This window comes from Ipomoea nil, unplaced genomic scaffold, assembly GCF_001879475.1.
Source record: "Ipomoea nil cultivar Tokyo-kokei standard unplaced genomic scaffold, Asagao_1.1 scaffold2494, whole genome shotgun sequence".
Classification (NCBI taxonomy): domain Eukaryota; kingdom Viridiplantae; phylum Streptophyta; class Magnoliopsida; order Solanales; family Convolvulaceae; genus Ipomoea; species Ipomoea nil.
Genome location: NW_017618922.1, coordinates 640879 through 664751, shown reverse-complemented (window position 1 = coordinate 664751; position 23873 = coordinate 640879). Strand labels below are relative to the sequence as shown.

Sequence of the window (23873 nt, the reverse complement as noted above, 5' to 3'; positions counted from 1 at the left end):
GGAGTAGGGGGCTGGTGACAGAATAATGGTGCCAGCACCCGACCCAGATTGTCAACAGCACCCAACGAGCAAAACCCCAACGGACAGAATATCAACGGGTGGAAGCATTACTATGAGACATTTACTACACCGTCATTGAAGAGGAATGAATGCTCAACTCCTCATTATGCCTCATGATATTACCATTAGGAACTTGATATAAGTAGGACCTCTCCTCAGCCAGAGAGGACACGTTCAATATTTTGTACTGAAACACTTAGCAATACAAAAATTCATTATTCTCATATTATATTTCCGGTAACATACTTACCGTCAGGAGTTTTAGCCACTCATGGCCATTATAGCATTCAATACAAATTCAGAGAATACACAATCAACGGTTGAAGTAGAAGAAAAAGGGAAAAAGTTCTCCCGAATCTTCCTAGCGATTTCTCTACTCCAAAGCCAATTGTCGTTCTTGATGTGGTTCTTCTTGACTTTGCTATGTTCTTGCCTCCAAAAATGCAACCTGCCTCCCTAGGGTTGATGCAAGGTAATCCCTTTATACCGATAGCCAAACGGGGGCAATTTAGGAATATTTCGCGCCTGTTATAATTCTGAAACTCGCGATTCTCAATGCGTTGAGAATATGCTCGACGCGTTGAAGGCTCAACGCCATCCTCAGGATCGCGTACTGAAAATTCTCGACGCGTCGAGCCTTCGATTTCAACTAAGACTTGACTACTGGAATTTTTGGACGCGTCGAACCTGCGATGCCTTCAATTCCACTTCATTTTGAGTCCACTTATGCTTGAAAGACCTCTCTTACTTTTGCACTTGTCCTATAATGATTTAAAAACACTACCAAACACCGTAAAACATTCAAAGCAAATGTAAAACCATATCCTAATGAGAAAGCAAGGAAAATATGTATTGAACATAACAATCTAATGAACTTAAGCTCTCAAATTTATTCAAATTACCATTAAAAACATGTACAAATGAGATTATATCATCCCCCCACACTTGAACCTTTGTTTGTCCTCAAACAAAACAATTTGATGAATCACAAGTCAATGCACAAAATTCACCCCCACTCTCTCATGCACAACCCAGCATACCACAAACCAACTTGCTACAAAACCATATACTTTAAGAATCATCTCAAATTGGAACACAAATTACATTCTCAAGCCAATATCCAAGCACCAAGATTATTATTAGTAGTGAGAAATCTAATGCGCACACATACTCAGTTAAGTTTATGCAAAACTTGACATTAGAAAAACATCATATAGGTTTGCCCTTCATACTCCTCCTAGTGTAGACCTAAAGTTGCATGCAAAGATCAAATAGGTCTTCATTTAACTTGTAATGTGGTTAAGGGTTAAAGCCTTAAGGGGTCGTTTGGTTCACGGAATGTCAGATTACCTTAGGGAATGTTAGATTGCTGGGAATATTAGATTACTGGGAATGTTAGATTCCTGTGTTTGGTTAAAATTGGGGTATGTAATATAATCATGTTTGGTTTAGGATTATCTTTTATACACACTATAATATCCTTAGGTTATCTTACATTACCTAAGATTTTGAAGGGAATCACATTCCTTTCAAAATCCTATGTGGAGGGAATATGACATTCCTTGGGAATGTCAGATTCCCTAAGATAATATGAACCAAACACCGGAATGTGAGCTTTGGAATGTCACATTCCTTTGGTTATGTTATATAACCTGAACCAAACGCCCCCTAAAGGTTAACAAAAGAGAGAAAATGACACAATTATCTATCATCGTTAAATCCTAGAAGAGATGAACCAATAGTGATCAAGGGAGCAAACAGCGGTTCACCAATATCGCAGAATTCTAATGAATTGGGGATCTGAACTCAAAGTTTCAACCAAACTGAAATGTAAACTAGTTTTTTTCTTCTTCTTTTCTCTCATTCTCGTTTTTTTTTTCTTTTTTTATTTTGCATTTTCACTGGAATGAATCTAACTGAACAAAAAACGAACTTCTTACAAACGGTCAAGATCCCACACTTGAACTTTCCTTACAAAAATTGCTTTTAGATATAAGCTCCAAAGAGAACTCTTCTATAAGATTTATCCAAGATAAAAGCTACATTCTCTTAAGGGTGGAAGGATATAAATCTAGCTAAAGGCTAAGGGGTTAATGATGAGGGTCAAACAAAGAAAATCACAATGAAGGGATTAAGTGCTTAGCACTTATTTAACAATGAAAAATGCTCAAAGGGAACACAAGGGACAAACACATATGAGTTGGGTAGGTTTAAAGGCTATTGGTATCTAAAAATGGCTTAAATCACTTCTAAACATGCAAAAATTAAACTACACCTGAGGAGTATTGAGACAAGTTCTAGTAAGCCAACCAATGCCGGAACTTCACATAATCTTTCACTAGTAATGCACAAACCACTAGATTAAGAATTTAGTCCAATTATTAAACGGTTAACAAGGATATTGACAAGGGAATAGTTCAATCATGTGTTACACTTTGATTTCATCCATGGCACATCGAGATGCAGCAAGTTCCACCAAAACAGACCACTAACCTACATGAGAGAGCAATTGTAACTAAGTGTTATGACAAGCAGTTCATTAACCAAACGGGACATGAATCATCCAAGCAAAACACCCAAGTGGAGATCTACCAATCTAAAGAGCACATGTTTGAACACTTGAGCATAGATTTTCAAAAACCTAAGAGATGAAAGTTATAGGTGAAAGGTCAATTATCAGATCTAAATACTAAACAACAAAAAGGAAAGCAAGACTAAATAACAAAGCAATGAAAAAGCAAAAACATAAGAGAAAATACTTCAATCTTTCCCCCCACACTTAGAGAGTTACATTGTCCCAATGTAACAAAATAAATAAGGGGAAAGAAATTGAAGGATCTCCCGAAACCTGCTACTGCGGATCGGCATCTAGAGGCGGTGGTGTTGGGTAATGGCGTCGGTAGAACTCCGGAATAAACTGAGAGTCCTGAAGCCAAGGTGGTGGTGCTGGAAATTGAGGGGTGAAACCTAGGTGTGCCCGATTTTTTTGGTGCACTGAAGTACCCACGAACCAATCAACTTCATGACTCATTCTTCGAAGTTCCTGTTGTTGCCTCCTCTCTTCTTGTTGTAGCCTCATTTCTTCTTGGAATTGCCTCATAAAATCCTGCATGTCATAGGGCTGGGCAGGGGCAGGTGCAACAAGCTGGGCATTCTCGTCAACCCCCACAGCGGGCTGGGCAGGGGCAGGTGCAGCAAGCTGGGCATTCTCGTCAACCCCCACAGCGTCATCCTCATCATCATTTTCCCCTTGGGGACGGGGCTGACCAAGTCTGTAACGGGTGACAATGTACTGCTGTGAGAGATAAGATTGCGGTAGAACTCGGGCTTCCTGGCTCTCATCAATAGGCACTCCTGCCAACTGACAAAGGTGAGTGATGAGGTAAGAGTGGCCAAGGTAAACCCGCCCTTTCGCATGGGCAGTCTCTCGGATGTTTCTGTTTATGATGGCCCCTATGTCAATAGTCTTGTGCTCTTTGATGCAGTAGGTCAAGAGGACCTGATCTTTGCGGACATTGCCTTTATGCGAGTGAGGTATGAGCTTAGCTTTAATGAAATCAAGGATAGCCCGGTCAGAAGGTTGAAAGTATTTGTAATCCATGTCGGAGGTGAGACCACCCCTGATGTTCCATTCAGCAACTGGGTTAAAAGAGCGAGCAATGTCATTCAGCCAGTCCCTACCTATCCGGCTAACATTCAAGTCCCTGTGATAGTAATCATCCCCATGGTGATCAATGGTACCATAATACGCATTGATGGCCGCACAGGAGAAATCCACTTGAACACCCCTGATAGTGCATACATTGTTTTGAAGTCCATCTTTGACATTTGCATAAAACTCACGGACCACTGTGCCAAACGCATCTCCTGGCTGAGCCAAAAATCGAGGTCCCCAATTCCATCTCGCGGGAACCTCAATTTCCAACCCTCTTTCTTGCCTAATCGACCTTGTCGACATCAGTCTTTGGTATCTGTCAGAGGCTCCGGCGGTTTGGAACCGTTCAAATGTCGAAGCTTGAAGTTGCTCCCTAGCCTGGGATGACTCCCCTCTTTGCCTTTTAGTAGATGCCCTTGCCTTTGGTGTCATTTGAAAAGCTACAACACACAAGGTGAAAGTATATTGCTCAAGTATTAAGATAAAGCAATCACAGTTAAGATGTCTTGAGGCCAAGATTCCAAAATCATCAAGATTAGACAAGGAGCTCGTTTAGACAATTTAGCAAACACATTATGGGCATTAATTTGGACAAGAAGATTTGGTTCACTTGAAAATTCCAATTCATCTCATTTATTCACCACAAAGACCCACATCAAAGAGACTAATCACCAATAGCATGTACAAAAGAAGACTAGACTAGACTAACCAATGAGTAAAAATTGAACTACTAGGCATAGAAATTCTAAAAAGCAAATAGATAATAAAAACAAATTTCATGAATCAAAACTTGAGTGCATTGCATTATCAACAAGTAAGAACAATAAGATTAAAGCTAACGGACATGCAAGGAGGACAAAGTGGCAAGGAGAAAGGGGGAAAGGCCTCTCGGCCGAAGTGTAACCCGAAAAAAAAAAAAACAAAAGGGGGAGGGAGGTTGAGCGTGAAAAGGAGAGGATGAGGAGACTAACCGGACTCAGAACTTGGCTTGGAAACCCGGAAGAGAGCTCGTGCCCTTGAGAAAGCTTGAGACGATTTTTTGGTGGTCTTTTGTGGAGGTGTGGCCGAAACGAGGAGGAGGGGGAGTATAAAAAGGTCGAAGATGGGAAAATGTGGGGGGAAAAGAGAGGAGGGAAAAAAGGTTTGACGAATTTGAAATTCAAAAGGTGTATGGAGAAAGTAAAAAGTTGATGGTGAAGTGAAAGGGATTTGATGGGATGTGATGGGTGGAGTTTTCAAGACTTTTATAGGGAAGAGATACACTTTTGTAGGGATTCAACCATATCTAAAGAAGATTTTGCGAAAAGAAGATTTTATTCGCGATAGGATTCTACTTGGACGAGGTCGGCCGATTTTGTCCTCCACCCAGGAAAGCAGAGCAAGGAAGTATGGAGTGGACCCGGGGCCCCGAGGTTGAGCCACGTACTCGACCCAAGGCATCTCGACCATAATGGGCTCGGCCATACGAGCTCGGTTGTATGGGCTTGACCATGTTGACCCGCAGACCCAGTCTCGACCTGGGCGCGGTCAGCACGGGAGATGCAACCACCCCCGGTTTAGGTGGGGCGGTTAGGGGTTTATTTATATAAATAAACCATGTTTTGTCCCATTAAGACATATTCTCTATCTCTTACATTTACTCTATCCTATTTGTCCTAAAACTACCATTGTAGTAACGTTACATCCACCTTATAATAGCTCGATAACCCTTATCTAATACAATATTTGGTCCCCGTGACCCTACGATACACATTTGTCCTATTTTGCCTACGCATTTATCCATTCTTTATTTATCGGGTTTATTGATTCAGGCTACCCCTGGTTAATTAAATCCATCAAATATATATGTATATAATAGACATACATGGCATTTTTTCAAAAAGTTTAATGTGTTTGGTTGGAAATAGTGTTACTAGTTAACTTAGAGGTTGGGGGTTAGATTCTTAAGCTATACAAAAATTATAATATTTTAACAATATAAATTAAAAAATAAATAAACAAGCTAACGGGCTGGTCCGTTTAGCCCGTCAACCCCCACATCACGGGTTAGGTTGGGATTTTCCCAACCCGTGTAAAAAAAAAAATGGGTCGGGTTGGGTCATTTCTAGACGAACCCGAGCCGAGTTGGCTCGTTTTGACAGCTCTAATTAAGAGTGGTAGAATAAGGGTTGATGGGTACACTCGGCCGGGAAGTCGAGGTCGGAGGGTTGTCAATAACTCCTCGGCAGCTAGGAAAAGAAGATGAAGAGGGATTTTGCGATAAAGACATGAGGGCAAATGTGAGAAAAGAAGAAAATAGGGCAAAATGGCACACCTGGAACTGAAAAGAAAAGGACCACAGGGCGAAAAGGCTAACCAAAATTAAGGTCAACGACAGCTAACCGTAAAACCAACAGACAGGCCAAGAAGTAGCCGACCCAACCCACCAAAAAGCAGGCTAAACATGCCTAACCCGACAAGTTAGGCCCATTTTTGTAGTTCCAACGGCCATTGATAGGGTAAGTCGTAAAACCAACCATAAGAGTGCTTGTTATTTGTGTATAGACAATAATGCACTTTTTATTAAGCTACAAGTGCATTGCCATATTACTAGGTACAAGTGCACTTTCATTATGTTTCAAGTGCACTTTTGTTATGATACCAGTGCAACAATGTAATGCTAAAAGTGCAAAAAAAAAAAAAAAAATGTGATGTTAGAAGTGTTTCTCGTGGTGATTAACATAAGAGGTTTTAAGTTACAATTGATAAATTGTGCAGCAGTGTGATGTTTGAACAGATATAGAACTTAGAAGTTACCAGTTATTACTTCAAAAGAAATTTGTAAGTTAATTTTTACTATATCATTATAACAATATCTATTTTAACTATATATTTTGAATTATTTATTATCATCCTCTATTGACATTAATGGTAACAATTGTCATTGACAAACTCTCAAAACAATTTTTCTCAACAATGAATGTAAATTTTTAAAAAATATTAATGATTTCATTATTGTTGATGAAAAGTATGTACGCCAATTTATTACTCTTATTAAATTAAATAAATTAGTAGCTACAACAAAAAATAATACGTATGCATTTAATTAATCTAGAATTAGATGTCTATAATGCCTTTATTTAAAAAAAAAAAAAAATTAGTCATTATAAAAAATTTAAAAAGAGATGTAATTTCATTAGTTATATTATCTTTATTTTATACAATTCAAAGATTCATAATTCATTACCTTCAAATTTATTAATTTATTATATTTGTTATATTGTCCATTGTCTTCTTTTTTACATTATCTTGTAATTAAATATCACAATTACAATACAAAATATGCTATATATATTTAATTACCAAGTATTTTATACAAATATAATAAATATTAATATTTTGTTCAATACTTTCACATGATAACCTACGACACACATCTCACAACGCATGAAACATGTAGGAAAAAAAATACCACTACCAAATATCAATAGGTGCTTGTAAGATAAAGAGTTAATAATAAACTAAGATCCTATCATATACACAACAAGGCAAATCTAAAGCTTCTTACACCATAATCTCATTGCACGACGAATCCATCTATGTTACCACTATTAACTCAATTGCACATGACACACTACCAATAAAAAAAATAATAATAATAAAAAAAAGAGGACGTGTACTGAATATGAAGATAATGACAATGCTACCCAAAAGAGAATTAAGAAGAATTAGAGAAATTTAAACCAAAAGTAGTACGGAGTATTTATTTAGACTATCATTTTTAGATTAAGTATTTAGCAATGTTGCAAAAAACGTTAGGCGCCTAGGCGCCGATTTTTTTTATAATTAAAAATAAAATTAAAAATTAAAAATTTTCAAAATTTAGTAATAAAACATAAGGTTTTCATAGTTATTTCTTAGAAACTATTTACGAAAGTGGTTGTAAAATTGTTCAAAAGATTATTTAAATCATAAAAATACATAAAAAAAAAACTAAAATTAAGAGCTAAAGAAGCATTTTTTTGAGAAATTAGTGGACCAAACCGCCTTTGTCCAAATCGAAAAAATACACGATTTGAAAAAAAAAATTGTCCAAATCGGACAACCGAGTCAAAAGTTATGCCTTCCGGAACTTTTTCCACATTTTCAAAAAAAAAAAAAAATCCCCGAACCGGCCGGTTAGGCGGTCTAGGACACTAGGCGGCCGCCTAGCCGGCCGGCTGGCTGCCGAGGCCATTCCTCGCGGCGGCCTCCCAGTGCCTTGCGCCTAGGCGCGATTTTTGCAACACTGGTATTTAGACTAGCGTTATTACAAAGTTACAAACATTTATTTTAGTGACAATATAATAAACAATATATTATCTTGCATTTATATACTTTAAATTATCGATTTAAATAAACAAATTCAATATTTATTTACCTATGCATGAACATCTCCGATATAATATTGCATTGATATACTTTGAAATACTTATTTAAAAATAATCATTGGGCATTATTCCGTTCACGCAAACAGCGTAAAAAAACTAGTAAAAATAATACGTGAGGCAGTGTCGGTTTAGATACACTGTAGTGTCGCTCTGTTAACTAACAGCGTATCGTTTCTTTACTTAAAGAAATGGTGCTGTTTTGACCGCGATGCACGTCCACCACGGTCCACGATATAACGACCCTAGCCCTAACCCTATACCTCGGGCTGTTGAACTTATGGGGCGGACTAAATTGTTTGAACTAAAACTGAAAATCGAAAATGAATACTTAAATTCAATAGAATGGGTCAACCCGTCAAGTGGTCAACCGGATCGGGATGAACATTGAGCACATTAAAATTTAAGGATTACATGTTATTCCTATTTACTAGTATGTCACCCGTACGATGCACGGACTAAATATTTGAAATATTAAAATTATGTTATGTTATTAAAAATATTAATGTTATTAAATTACATATATAAAAAAGCGAATATGAGATTTGTTCTTTTATAAAATTGTGTAATTAAAATAAAAATTAATATTTAAGCTGGATAATTACTAAAAGTGTTAATGTTATATATGGCCAAGGTTATTTGTGATCATCCGAGTATAATGATTTTACCACTTATAAAACAAATTCATACTTAACATTTTCATTCCAAGCAAAAAAAAAAAAAATGATAAAAAATCATATCATTAAAAATATAGTTTCTTTACATTTTCATTCTAAAAAAAAAAAAAAAAGAAGATAAAAATCATAACATTTAAAATATAATTATTTACTTAAAAAAAATCTGGGCCAAAGTATATATCCATTTAAATATATAATTTTTTGTTTCTCTGGTCCAAATCAAAAGCCCAAAACAAATCCCATCACAAACGGCAAATTATTATGTGGACCATGGTCCACGCAATGTTATGTGGACCATAACAAAAAATACATTTTTAATATACTAAATATACATTATTTTTGTACTGAATGTACATTATACAATATAATGTACACTCAGAACAAAAATAATGTACATCCCCTGAATACAATGTACATTATTTTTATATTGAATGTACATTATTTTTGTACTAAATGTACATTATTTTACAGTAGACAAAATATGATCCACACAACTTGTATGGATCTTGGTCCACACAATAATGATTGATCACAAACCCATTTCAGCTCACATATTATAAACACAAACCAAACCCTAAATCTATCAACGGGCAGCATCACCACCCCTGTCTGAATATCTTCTCTGCCTAGTCTTTGTTCACTTTGTTTCTGTCCGAGAACTGCTACATCGTCTCCACTCTACCAATTTAACAATCACACAGTCCTCCCTACGGACCTTCTTGCTTCCTTCTACCGGATGGTTTAATTTTTTTTCTTCGGCGAGGTGGAAGAGGTTTGTTTCCAGAAGATTTGCATGCACCAATTTATTTTTTCCCCAGCCTCCTTCGCTCCATTTTTTCAGTTTTACCACTCACACCAATAGATCTGAGAGAAAACTAAGTAATTTCTATTTTTTGTCTGCTCACTATATTAGTAAATGGAAAGAAAAAGCAAGAGGTGGATGTGGATGAGACAGAAAGCTAGCGAATCATTTTGGACCGTTCAGCGGGGCTTCCTTTTCCTCATCAAATGGCGGTGACTCTTTTTCTCCTCTTACTTCTGATTCGTCCCACCTTTCACTGCACTTCCCACCGTCAAACAGTTCTAGATTTTTCGGCGCCGGATGACGGTCAGCATGCTCGGCGGCGATAGAAGCCCCAGTGTGGAGGAAGAGTACACCCAGAGACACCACAGACATGAGGTCGGAGAGAACCAGTGTAGCTCCTCGCTCGTTAACCACATCAGAGCTCCTGTTCATCTCGTGAGTCTCCGCACGCTTGCTTTTCTTTTGTTCTTCCGATTTTCTGTTCGTTTCTGCTGAGTATTACTCCGATCCGGTCGTTCGTGCTATTGTTTGCAATCCTTTTGGGTGAATTTTAGCTATTATATTTGTTCATTTAATTTATTACTACGCAAGGGAAAATATAAAATAAAAAAATGAATTTGTTGGGGTTTATGATTTGAATGGTAAAATCTAATATTTCAAAAAAAAAAAAAAAATGGTTAGGGTTTATGATTTGGACTAAAAAATCTATTATTTACACCATTTGTATTCAGGCTTCCTTAAGAAATCACAATATTGAACATTAATGGACAAAAATAGAACCACCAAAAATAGACACAAACAAAAAACAGGTGAAAATCTTTTTTTTTTTTTTAATTGTTAGCTATTATTTTGCACGTACGAACACATACATTATATATATATATATATATATATATATATATATATATATTCTAATATTTAATTACATTTTAGCATAGGCATGAATTCAACAAAAGATCTTTGAGAGTTTAAAAATCTAAAAGACTAAAAACTTCATAAATATTTAATACTATATATGTAAGTTAAAAAAAAAAAACAATTTTAAGTAAAAATTAAATCACACAAGAAGGAAAAAAAAAATTTAAAGTTAGAATGCTAAGAAAGATAAAAAAAAAATAGTATAAGGATAAATAATTGTAATGAGCAGTAAATAATGACACTAAATATGAATTTAAGAAAATAGAAAGAAAATAACTAAACTTGTATACTATTTACTATGCAAATCAAATTCAATAACTAAGCTTTATTCATTACATTAACTTCTAATCAGCATGCATGTTTCTTTCTAGTATTAACAAAATTGTTTTATAAATATGGTGTAGATGGTGCAGAATTGAGACACATATCCAAAGCAAAATAGGAACATGGTGCAAATCAAATAGGAAGTGAAAATTTGATAAAGATTGAATTTAAAACAACAGGTATGCTTCTATTGTACCTTTATCTTCATCATTGTGTTTTCTCTTTCCACATGTGCTTGTTGACCCCTTCAACATTTTCATTTTGCCTGCATTTGTTAACTATTCACTTTGAAATTTTTTTTCCCTCCGAAATGAATATACATTAGACATGTTTCTCTCTTAAATGCCATATATATAGATATTACCTTCTAGAGAACTCAAAAGCCACTATCAAGGATTACAATAGGGTACTCAATGTTACTGCATGCTAGTAGGGCTAGATCTAGGGGTAAAGTAAAAATGTTGTGTGTATCGATTATTGTGTAACTTGTAGTCTACTCAAGCACATAGTACATCATTTTTGTTTCATGATTACATTTTTTAATTCAATTACTAACAATCTACAATTAGAGGCAAATGCTGATAAAAGAGTCTAAAGCTTTTTTATGTTTTTTAGTTATTGTCTTCTTATACAACTGTTGTGTTATAAGCTTATTATTAGGAGTTCACCGGAAACCATATCAAGAGAACAAATACAATATATAAAAAAACTTATCATCTATATACATACATATATATATATATATATATATATATATATATATATATATATATATATATATACCATCAATAACACAAATACTATACTCTAGACTTATAAGTTCCAAAACCCAAATAGTAACATAGAAAATTACATGCAAGTGATAATAAAAGAGTCTGGTGCCCTTTTTTCCTGATTAAAGTGTTCTAATTAATTTTAAACATTTTTTTTTCTGATTCAAGTATTTTTTGCTTTCTAATTCAAGTGCTTTGATGCTTTTTTTAGTATGTTATTTAGTTTTAGTTTTTGATACAATTTTTTGGTTTTCTGAATAAAAAAAAACAAATACATATAATTAATTTAAAGCAAACAATCAAATATTTTCAAGGTTCCATTAATGGCATTTGTATTTTTAAAGTAACGATCAAATATTTTCAAGTATGTAATCTATACTTTTGTCCGATTATGTCTATGGCGTTATATATATATATATATATATATATATATATATATATATATATATATATATATATAAAATCTGTTTTTTTTTAATGAAAAAACACCAACATACCATGATTATCACAGAAGAAATTAAAATTAAAAGAAAGATTACATTGCCATGACAAATGGCTAACAGTAAACAACACACACTCTTGACTGGCGTGTTTTCCTCTCCAGGTTTCAGTCACAACATACTTCAGCACATCTTTGTGGTCTGTTGAGGATGAAGCGGCACCAACAATAAACTGCCCATAAATCTTCTTCTTTGATCGTAGTGATAGAATAATTACGGAGCGGACCAAGAGTGAAGAAATATGGAGCGGATCACACCTGGCACCGTGTGGACTACGTACGCGGCCGGACAGACCATGGAGGGGTCTACCTCCCCGGGGTCCTCGACTACTACCACGGGGTCCTTGGCTACTACCACGGGGTCCTCGGCTACTGTGCACATGGAGTGACGAACCACCCCGGGGTTGGCCAACGTGGGCTCGGCACCCCGGGGTTGGCCAACATGGGCTCGGCACCCCGGGTTGGCCTACGTAGGCCCGGCCACCACGGGGTCGGGCGGCGTACCCGGGGTACCCCGGATTGCGACTCCTCCCGCGTACCCCGGGCCATTAACACAACCGGGGGTATAAGAACACTCCCCGGTGTCTTGTTCAGACATTTTCTACTTTCTTACAACACTTGTCTCGTTATTACACGTCCCGAACTTCTGTAATAGCGTTATACATCCAATTAATATAATATTTCTACCCCTATTGTCGTTTTATTATTAATTTATTATATTCAATCATATATTCGGGTTGTATAATCCAGACCCCCGGGTTCATATAATCTATCATGTAGAAATATGAAATATGTTTTTTCAGTTTGTATCTGAATAGAGGTTGAAGTCTCTAAACATGTATCTTCTATATATATAATTGTGGAATTGAGGACTTGGTTGAAATCACACGGCAACTCTGTAAACAGGCAATAGGCCACTCCCTTACAAATAAGGCCTGACAACATAGGTTTCTGACGTCGGATGGGCAGGAGTATAGATTAATTTGATTGGCAAGCAGCAACGCAAAAAAAAAAAAAATAAAAAAAAAATAAAAAAAAAAAGAAAAAAGAAAAAAAAAACTAAAACCAAAACGTCACCGAACCTCTGTAATAGCGTTATACATCCAATTAATATAATATTTCTATCCCTATTGCCGTTTTATTATTCATTTATTAAATTCAATCATATATTCGGGTTGTATAATCCAGACACCCGGGTTCATATAATCCATCATTGGTGCTTTTGTTGAGAGCGACTGTACAAGCTTAAGCGCTCTCCCTACTATCATTCATCCACCGCGATGACAAGATCCGGGTCAAACACCCACCATTTGCATGATTCGCACAACACTCGCGACCTCTCCCTCGCCAATCACCCTAACGGGACCACGGCCAGTCGGCAAACCGTGCCTGAGGAGACGGGAGGAGACCTCAGAGATCAGATCAACGGGAATCGGCGGGGGATGGCGGAGGACTTCCAAGGCCGACTCAGCAACAGCTGCCCTCACGGCGGATCGGCGCCGCCCGTTCTGCCCCTGGTTCCGACCCCCAGGAGGAGGCGGCCGCGCTCGAACAAGCGGCGACCGCGTTGAACCACGTCGCGGAGGGGCTCCGGCGAGGTGCCCCGACACCTCCACCCCCGGCCCCCTCCGAGGGAACGCGGTGGCCCCAGCACTCGTGTGCCCCGAGCACCCAGGACGCTGGCGGACGGAGAAGTCAACTCGCCGCAACCATCCTAGAGGCGAGGCGAATCGGAGGCCAGCACGAGCAACGAGATGAGAGGAGGACTCGGCCGGCACGGACCACCTCCGCTCTCAGGTAGTTGGGCCCCTGTGTGCTGGCGCGAGGCCAGCCGCAAACGCCAGGCAGGTGGAGTCGTCGTGTTCACGGAGGTCTCGGAGCCATGAACCTCGTGCTCTGGGGCCACGGGAGTCGACCCCACCATTGGAGCACTTGGGGGAGACTAGAGGCCGACCTCCGAGCTCCCAGCGCAACGAGATGGACCAGCTACGCAGGCAGATGCGCAAATTGCAGCGCAAGATTGAGGCGCGCGACGAGTCGTCGGAGCCTCGAGATGCCCTGGTTACACCTTTCGCGAAGGACATCATGGCCGAGCCCTTGCCTCGGGACTTCCGATTCCCTGCCATCAAACCCTACACGGGGGCGACGGACCCTCGGGATCATCTCAACAGGTACAAGGCGGTCATGATGATGACAGGTGTCAATGACGCAATCATGTGTCGCGGCTTCTGCACGACTCTGGACGGTCAGGCCCAAGACTGGTTCGGGTCCTTGCCAGCGGAGTCCATCCCCACTTTTGCCACCCTGGCCAAGAAGTTTATGTCTCACTTCGCGGGCAGCATACAACGAAGGAAACAGTTTGTCGACCTGTGCTACCTGAAGCAACACAAGTCGGAGACCTTGGCGGAGTACCTGAGCAAGTGGAAGAAGGAGGCCAAGGGGGTGACCAATTTCGACAAAAGGCCCGCCATCTCATTCTTCACCAACAACCTCAGATCGATCCTTTCCACAGTAACCTCGTCCGGAACAAGCCAAGGACGTACACGGAGTTGATGGACCATGCCGCACGGTATGCCAATGCCGAGGTGGCGGAGAAGAGGAAGAAGGAGGAGGAGGAAGGCCGGGGCCGGGGCGACAAGGCACCTCAACCTCAAGAAGACCGCCGCCCGTCGCGATTACGCCGCGATCGGGGTCCCCGTTTAGCCCACTGCGACACCTGACCCCGCTAACCCAACCCCTGATGTCATTCTGGACCACGCGGAGGACATGGGCATCGTCGTTCCCCAAGGAGTGCTTGAAGATCTCCCCCAAGGCCGACCCGAAGAAGTACTGTCGTTTCCATCGGCAGCGCGAGCATGACACGGACGAATGTATGGTCCTCAAGAGGCAGATCGAAGAGCTCATCCAATGGGGGTACCTAGGCCAATATGTGAAGAGATCAGGGCAGGACCATGCTAAAGGCCCCGAAAACGCCCGGAAGAAGAAGGATGGCGCCGGGCCATCTGCCTCTGCCCCGTGCAAGAGGGAACTCGGCTAACTCACGGAGGACGAGGAGACCGAGCCGGACAGCACGCCAAAGAAGAAAGTCATCCATATCATCTTCGGTGGCCCGGGGGGAGGAGACACACCCGCCGAGAGGAAGAGATGGGCGCGAAGCCTATATGTGGGGGAGGTCGTCCGAGCACCCCACGAGAAGAGGACACGCAGGGAGCCTAAAACGTTCACCGACGACGACCTCCCGGATGGCCCCTGCCCCACCGAGACGCATTGGTAATCAGACTGGAGATCAAGGACATCATTGTCCACCGAGTACTGGTAGATACGGGGAGCTCCGTGAACGTCATGTATTATGACACCTTCACGCAGCTAGGGTAATCCCGGAAGCAGCTCTGCCAGGTACGGACCCTGCTATCTGGTTTCACCGGGGACTCCATCGAAACGGAGGGCTCCATCACTCTCGAGGTGCAAATCGGCACCCGCCACACGTCAAAAGGTGGGAGGTGGAGTTCGTGGTGGTAAAAATCAGTTGTGCCCATAATATCATCTTCGGTCGACCTGCCTTGGAGGACCTCAGGTGCATCATCTCCATGGAGCACCTTTGCCTCAAGTTCCCCACCCCCACGGGAGTGGGTGTCGCGCGGGGAGACCAGAACATCAGTCGGAGCTGCTACTTGAAGGCATGCCGCCAAATAACGAATAAGGACCTCCAGGTACACACCGTAACCGAGAAGGCGCTTCAAGAGGAAGAGAAACGGCTCCGACCTGACAAGATGGTGAAGGTGGGTACAGGCCTCCCGACCGACCTCCGGGGTCGGATCGTCGAGGTCATCCGCAGCTACAAGGACGTGTTCACCTGGGGTCCCGAGGACATGCCGGGCCTCAGTCGGCAGGTACCCAGAAATCACAACGGGAACGCGGACTTGCTCTCCAAGCTCGGCCTCGGCACCCCGGAGCATGTCTCTAAGATAGAACGAATTGAAGACCTCCAGAGGGCCCCTACCCATGAGGTCCGCGAAGAGGAAGTACATAATAGTCGTCATAGACTATTTTACAAAGTGGGTCGAAGCCGAGCCCCTTGCCACCATCACGAGCACCCGGTGCACGGAGTTCTTACGAAGGAACATCTTGTACCGTTTTGGAGTCCCCATGTAAATCATCTCCGACAACGGACGACAATTTGAGAGCAAAGAATTCAAGGAGTTCTATGACCAACGGTACATAAAACACACCCGCGTGGCGGTGGCGTACCCGCAGGCAAACGGACAGGTGGAGAACGCCAACAAAACTATAGTGGATGGCATAAAAAAGAACCTGGACGCAGCCGGAGGTACATGGGTGGAGGAGCTGGACACCGTCCTATGGGCATACCGCACCACCCCAAAAAGAGCCACCGGGGAGACACCATTTGCGCTAGCATACGGGTTCGAAGTGCGGGCCCCCACCGAAGCTGCGATACCATCTTATCGGGTCGTAATGTATGACTCCGACCTCAATGAGGAGCACCACGCCGCCGACCTCCACCTCATTGATGACAGAAAGGAGGGCGCCATGGTTCGCGCGGAAAATTACCAGCGCCAGACAAAGGCATACCACGACAACGGAGTTCGACCTCGCTACTTTCAGGTCGGCGATTACGTCCTCCGGAGGAGGGAGGCAAGCCGACCCCAGGACGAAGGCAAGTTCGCCAAGAAGTGGGAAGGACCATACGTGGTCGAAGCCATAGTACGCCCGGGCAGCTACAAGTTGAGGACCCCATCGGGCAAGACGGTGGACAGGGTGTGGAACTCAGGGCACTTGCTAAGATTTTACCAATAGAGGCGCATTTGTACGGCCCGGCCCCCCAATAATGTTTTGTTTTTGATCGTAATGGAATAATGAATTTCGTTGTGCAATTGTCTTACCCCGAGTTGAGAAAGAGTACGAGCGCACGCGAGGTCGGGCACCACGGGGTCGGCCTCCTCAGGGACTGCCGACCAGAGGACGGCCGACTAGAGGACAACCATCCCGGGGTCGGCCGACCAGAGGACGTGTAACAACCCAAAATTTTATTTTTATAAATCCAGTATTAAGAAATTCCAAAGTAGCTTTTTCATCTTATAAAAAAATTTTGCGATCAATCGGTGTATGAATAAAATAAATTTGTTCCATTTTTAAAATTAATTTGACACCGAAGAAATGAATTTCATTCGAAAATTCCAAAGTTTTCAGGTACTTCGCGTACCAAGATTTAAATCGAGAATTTTACCCGAGTAAGACCGGGAGAATTAAAAAGAGAATTTTGAACAAGTGTTCATCCATATAGTTTTTGGGAAAATTCACTTTCCACCCCAAAGTAATAAAGAAATATCATTCCTAGCCTATGGTTCATGATACATGGTGAACCACAAGACATCCAAAAATCCCTTAAAAAGTCATCTTTTAGCTTGGGGAAATTACCCCTTTGCCCTCAACCAATCATTGTGTATCATCCTAGGGTTTTGAACCCTATATAAACCCTTCATTCCATCACATTTTCCTAATCTCAATTTCATTGCCTCTTCCTCACATTTTTCTGCCAACATCCAAGGAGAAAACTTCAACCTAGTAAGCTTGTTCATCCTCCTTTCTAGCATCATTTCTCTTCTAGTTTTCTTTAGTCTTTAAGAATATAGGCTAAGGATAGAAGGTGTGTTGGGAGTGTAGGTGGTGAAGGAGGCTCAAGCTAGACCAAGAGGAAGAAGAGATCCAAGCAAGAAGTCTAGACTACAAGAGGTATAACCCCATGGATTCCTCTTTAGATTTGGCTTTGTGAAGCCTAGTTTTGAGTAGAAATGAGTAGAAACTATGAGTTTTTGATGTGTTTATGATTAGAAATGCTTTGGTATGTGTTTATGAGTTGTTGAGATTGTTTTGGACATGTTTGGACAAGTTTTTGCAGGTGAAAAGCTATCTGGTGCACAACACAGTGTGCACCAGACCAGAGTGGCGGCCCTAGCCGCGGCCCATCAGAAGGGCCGCCAGCTAGAGCCGTGCCACCATGGGACTAGGGCACAGCCTTAGAAGAGGGTCGTAGCCTAGTCCCGGTGTAGTAACGGGTCTATAGGGGCGGACTATGAAGAGTCCTGCCCCAAGTCTTTGAGTATTGTTCTGATGAGATGTTGTGCAGTGGCCGGGCCCTTGTGGCTCAGCTACATGTCGTTTCAGACCGAGTGTTACGGGCCCTTGTGGCTCGGCTCTTCGGGATCATCTTGACGCACGTCTTGGCTTTGATTTGGTTGAATTTGGATTTAAAACGAGTATGCTATGAATGATTTTGTGAAGAAATGTTACACAGTGTATATTTTGCTAAATTCTCTGTGTTTGAGAAATTGATGATTTTGTGATCAAATAATGTTCTTATTAAGTAAAGAAGCATGATCCTTTGAGGATATGATTTATTATGAAATCATGATTAAAATGTATTATTTGATCCATGAGAATAGAAGCATACTTGTTGAGTGAAATGTATAGAAATTGCTATTTTGCAAACCGAGCATGTTGATATATCCTTGAATAATTCATGTTAATGTATACATGATTTAGAAACATGTTATAGAGCATTTGATATTTCACACGAGTCATATTTCAAAAATGCATAAAGGGCCAACGTAGTCCAAGAATACTTTCAAAAACTATAAGCATGTGGTATATCATTCTTTGATGCATTGAGAAGTAGTAGAATTGTTGCATGCATGAGATTGATGCATGAGAGATATATTTATGTATTATCTATATCGGTGAGGTTTTGAAGGATACCGTTTGGACTATGTTCCTCTCAGGAGATATTTATGGACATTGCGGTCCCAGAGTATGTAACGCGGCGTATTCCCATGTTACGAGGTTGGAAACTTCCCGCCGGGCTTGGAATCCTGGTTAGGGGGTGTGCACACTAATAGTTCGATACCTGATTCCACAGAGTTTGAACCACGAGATTGGTTCCGTTGACGGTAGGAGATATTGGGTCGGAATTATGCCGTTCCCGATGGGGTAAGTCACACTTCTGTGAAACCATAAGCCGTCTACGAGTATAAGAGAAAGAAAGAGAGTCAACAGAGACTCAAGAAAGAGAGTCAACAGAGACTCAAGAGAGAGAGAGAGTCAACAAAGACTCGATTATGAGAGTCAATGTAGACTCGATAGAAAGAAAGAGACTCAAGAGAGACTCGAGAAAGTAACAAAGAAACCTCCACCGAAAGTACCCTATTTTATGTATGAGTGTATGATTATATTATTGCACTAGATTGCATAAGAGTATGATTATATTGTTGCACGAGATTGCATAAGAGTATGAGTGTATTGTTGCACTAGAATGCATAAGAGTATGGTTATATTATCGCACTAGATTGCATATGAACATGAGTATATTGTTGCACGAGATTGCATAAGAGTATGAGTGTATTGTTGCACTAGAATGCATAAGAGTATGGTTATATTATCGCACTAGATTGCATATGAACATGAGTATATTGTTACACGAGATTGCATAAAAGTATGAGTGTATTGTTGCACTAGATTGCATAAGAGTATGGTTATATTATCGCACTAGATTGCATATAAACATGAGTATATTGTTGCACGAGATTGCATATGAAAATGAGTATATTGTTGCACTAGATTGCATAAGAGTATGAGTGTATTATTACACTAGATTGCATATGAATATGAGTATATTGTTGCACTAGATTGCATAAGAGTATGAGTGTATTATTACACTAGATTGCATAAGAGTATGAGTGTATTATTACACTAGATTGCATAAGAGTATGATGATATTACTGCACGAGATTGCATATGAACATGAGTATAATGTTACGCTAGATTGCATAAGAGTATGATTATATTGTGGCACTAGTTTGCACGAGAAGCATGATCATAATGTTATACCTGATTGTTTGCGAATAGAACATCGTAAAAGATTGTTTAATAAGAAGTTTAACTTGAGAGGTTCCTTGAGCATGATTATTGTGATGTAGTAGAAGTTCTACTTAATAAGCTATGTGATAAGAGTGTAGCATGTGAACACTTGTTATATGATCTTTAAACATGATCCTATCTGTAAGCATGAATTGCTTGATAAGCTATTTGAGAAGTCTATATGTATATGAATATACGTGATTAGTCCTATTCATATATAAGCATGCCAACTGATATTATAGGGTGCAAGCATTTAGAAAGAATATGATAAACTAAAGACGTTTTGAGATTAGCTTATTGCTATAAAGATATCAAATGTTTTCAAAGTGTATGCTAGAATGTTTTACAGGGTTGAGTGTGGTTATACTTAGCTTCGTGCTAACGGGTGTTTTCCTGTTTGTCTATGTGTTGCTTGCAAAACCCCTTTCAGGTGGGCCGAGCAGTGAGAAGAGATCGAGTTAGATTAGTCTCTTAGTCTAAGCTGTCTAAACTCTAGTTCTATTTATGATGTCTTTATGGATTTAGACTTATGACGTTATACTTTATGATGATGTTTGTAGACTGTTTTGGGGTGACGTATTTCTCCCTTACTTTTCAGTATTTACTTTAGTACCCAGACTTAATCGTATGTTATAGTTTTACCCTTTAGCCTGTGCAATCTCCAAGAGTGGTGGTTGTGGCGGTGACACCCTCACTACTTTTATCTAGTTTTCCGCTGCTTAGATTATGTTAATGACTGTTTAGAGAGATAATTAAGAGTTAGAAAAGTGGGGTGTTACAGGAAGGCCATCCCGAGGTCGGCCCGCGGGAAAGCGGCCGCGCTCATGGGCAACCGGGAAGGCCTGCTTATACGTACCACACGCCCTAGGGGCGGTACCAGGTCCGACCTTGCCTATCGCCGAACGGGCGTAATGCAATCTTCGCACCCTAGGGGCGGTACGAGGTCCGACCTCGCCTATCGCCGAACGGAAGGATTCGGGGTGCGAGTCAAAGGACTCCAACCCCAGAATCGCTAAGACGTTCTAGGGGCAGTACGAGGTCCGACCTCGCCTATCGCCGAACGAGCGTAACGCAATCTAAATTCCCTAGGGGTGGTACGAGGTCCGACCTCACCTATCGCCAAACGGAAGGATTCGGGATGCGAGTCAAAAGGCTCCAACCCAAGAATCGCTAAGACGTTATAGGGGTGGTACAAGGTCCGACCTCGCCTATCGCCGAACGGGCGTAACGCAATCTAGATACCCTAGCGACGGTACGAGGCCCGACCTCGCATACCAACCCCAACGGAAGAGCCTAACGGCCCAAGTCCGGTGACTTGGAGTTGAAGCGCCACCCTAAGGGGGCACGAGGTCTGACCTCGCGTACCAACCCCAACGGAAGAGCTTAACATCCCAAGTCTGGTGGCTTGGGGTCGAAGGGCTACCCTGAGGGGAACCCGAGGTCCGACCTCATTCGCCACTCGACAAGGTCTCGGCTGACTTTCCAAGGAGGTCTTGGCCGACTTCTCGATGAGGTCTCGGCCGACCTCTCGAGGAGGTCTCGACCGACCTCTCGAGGAGGTCCCGACCGACCTCTCGATGAGGTCCCGACCGACCTCTCGAGGAGGTCCCGACCGACCTCTCGAGGGGGTCTCAGCCCCGACCTCTCGAAGAGGCCTCGGCCGGCCTCGCGGTGATGGTATGGTCCCGGCCGATTTTCTGGGTCCAAAGTCAAACTTCGACCAGAAATCGCTAACGCCCTAGGGGCGATACGGGGTTCGACCTCGCCTATCTCCGAACGGATGAGCCGCGTCTCCCCATCGCCCGGCTGAAGGAGAGCCTCAACGCCAACGGGGTCAATGTGAATCCGCTCCAAATGGACATCATCACAAGCATCATGTGGAAGGTCTGAAATCAAGCCCGGATTGGACGGGAGGTCCGTGGCCAAGCTCCGAGGGGAGGTTGGATGAACATCTCCGTTGGCCACCTCCATCGGGTTGGCTGGTGACTCCGGGTTCCCGAGGTCAGCCGGGAGACCCCACGCCATGGGGTCGAGGGTATCGTCTCTCTTGCAAAGAGCGGAGTAAACCCTACGCTGCATCACATACTCCCCCACATCGTACATCTGCAACCCCTGCACAGCCATGAGCTCTTTCCCAATGGGTTCGTGTAGAAGGTCCCCAAAGGTCTCCACCGCATGCTCGGCGAGGTGGGCCTTCGCATCCTTGATGAACACCTCGGAGTCCTTGTAGCTCTACATGACTGCCTTCAAAGCCCACCTCAGAGTCCTTGTAGCTCGACACAGCTGCCTTCAAAGCCTCCTCATGCGCCCGGCGCTCCCGCGCATGGCGGGCAATCAACTCAGCATACTTACCCGCCAACGCCGCAGGCTTGCTCCCCATGGCCTTGTGCGCCGCCTCCAACTCTTTGCGACCCCTCATCTCGGCCCCCAGCTGCGGCCGAAGGGTCCCCAACATGCTCTCCATGGACGCCGCTCGGGCGACAGCTTGCACAACAGCAAGCATAGATGAAGGATAAAGCGTTAAAACACGAGGGGGGTCCGTAATTATCAAGCGGCTTTGGTACTCTCTTGGGCTGACGACTTCTCGCAGCCTCGAGAGTGGGGGACTGATGATGGAATAATTACAGAGCGGACCTGGAGCGAAGAAATATGGAGCGGATCACACCCGGCACCGAGTGGACTACGCACGCGACCGGACAGACCATGGAGAGGTCTACCTCCCCGGGGTCCTCGACTACTACCACGGGGTCCTTGGCTACTATCATGGGGTCCCCGGCTACTATGCACACGGAGTGACGAACCACCCCGGGGTCGGCCAACATGGGCTCAGCACCCCGGGCTGGCCTACGTAGGCCCGGCCACCATGGGGTCGGGCGGTGCACCCCGGGTCGGCCTACGCGGGGTCGGCCACCCTTTGGGGTCGGCCCGGCCGAGCTCCGGGGACGGGTCCCCACGTTGTCCGAGTCGTGCGGCGGTAGTTGCGACTCCTCCCGCGTACCCCGGGCCATTAACACAACCGGGGGTATAAGAACACTCCCAGGTGTCTTGTTCAGACATCTTCTACTTTCTTACAACACTTGTCTTATTATTACACGTCTCGAACCTCTGTAATAGCGTTATACATTCAATTAATATAATATTTCTACCCCTATTGTCGTTTTATTATTCATTTATTATATTCAATCATATATTCGGGCTAGATAATCCAGACCCCCGGGTTCATATAATCCATCACGTAGAAATATGAAATATGTTTTTTCAGTTTGTATCTGAATATAGGTTGAAGTCTCTAAACATGTATCTTCTATATATATAAGCGTGGAATTGAGGACTCTGCCAAGAGTGCACCACTCTCATACCCAGCTTGGTTGAAATCACACGGCAACTCTGTAAACAAGTAATAGGCCACTCCCCTACAAATAAGGCCTGACAACATAGGTTTCTGACGTCGGATGGGCAGGAATATAGATTAATTTGATTGGCCAAGCAGTAATGCAAAAAAAAAAAAAAAAAAAAAAAAAAAAAAAAAACTAAAACCAAAACGTCACCGTTTTTTGTGGGCGGGAATTGGAGCCAAAATCTGTGGCCAAAAGATCTGGCTTTTTTATATATAGGATAAGTAGCTTCCCTAGCATTCATAAATCGTACACATATTTTCAATGTGGGTGAACACGTCTCTCTTAGCAAATACAAATGACTTCAATTTTTTCTAAAACAATATGTAGACTGTAGTTGCAATTTTAAGTTGGTAACAAACATGCAATTGAATAAAACAAAGTCACTTTTCTTTGATTAATATAATAACAATTCATTGTAAAATCTGT

General features: G+C 42.1%; 1 long non-coding RNA gene across 2 annotated transcripts; it reads left to right on the top strand.

Annotated features, from left to right (window-relative positions):
* Positions 1 to 9378: 9378 nt before the first annotated feature.
* On the top strand, positions 9379 to 23539 carry LOC109153484. Of its 2 annotated transcripts, none has more exons than XR_002049516.1 (5): positions 9379 to 9570; positions 9712 to 10038; positions 10935 to 11024; positions 12223 to 12937; positions 23329 to 23539. It is a non-coding gene; the product is annotated as an uncharacterized LOC109153484 (long non-coding RNA). The 2 variants fall into 2 exon arrangements; XR_002049515.1 differs by having other exon boundaries at positions 10926 to 11024.
* Positions 23540 to 23873: the final 334 nt, after the last annotated feature.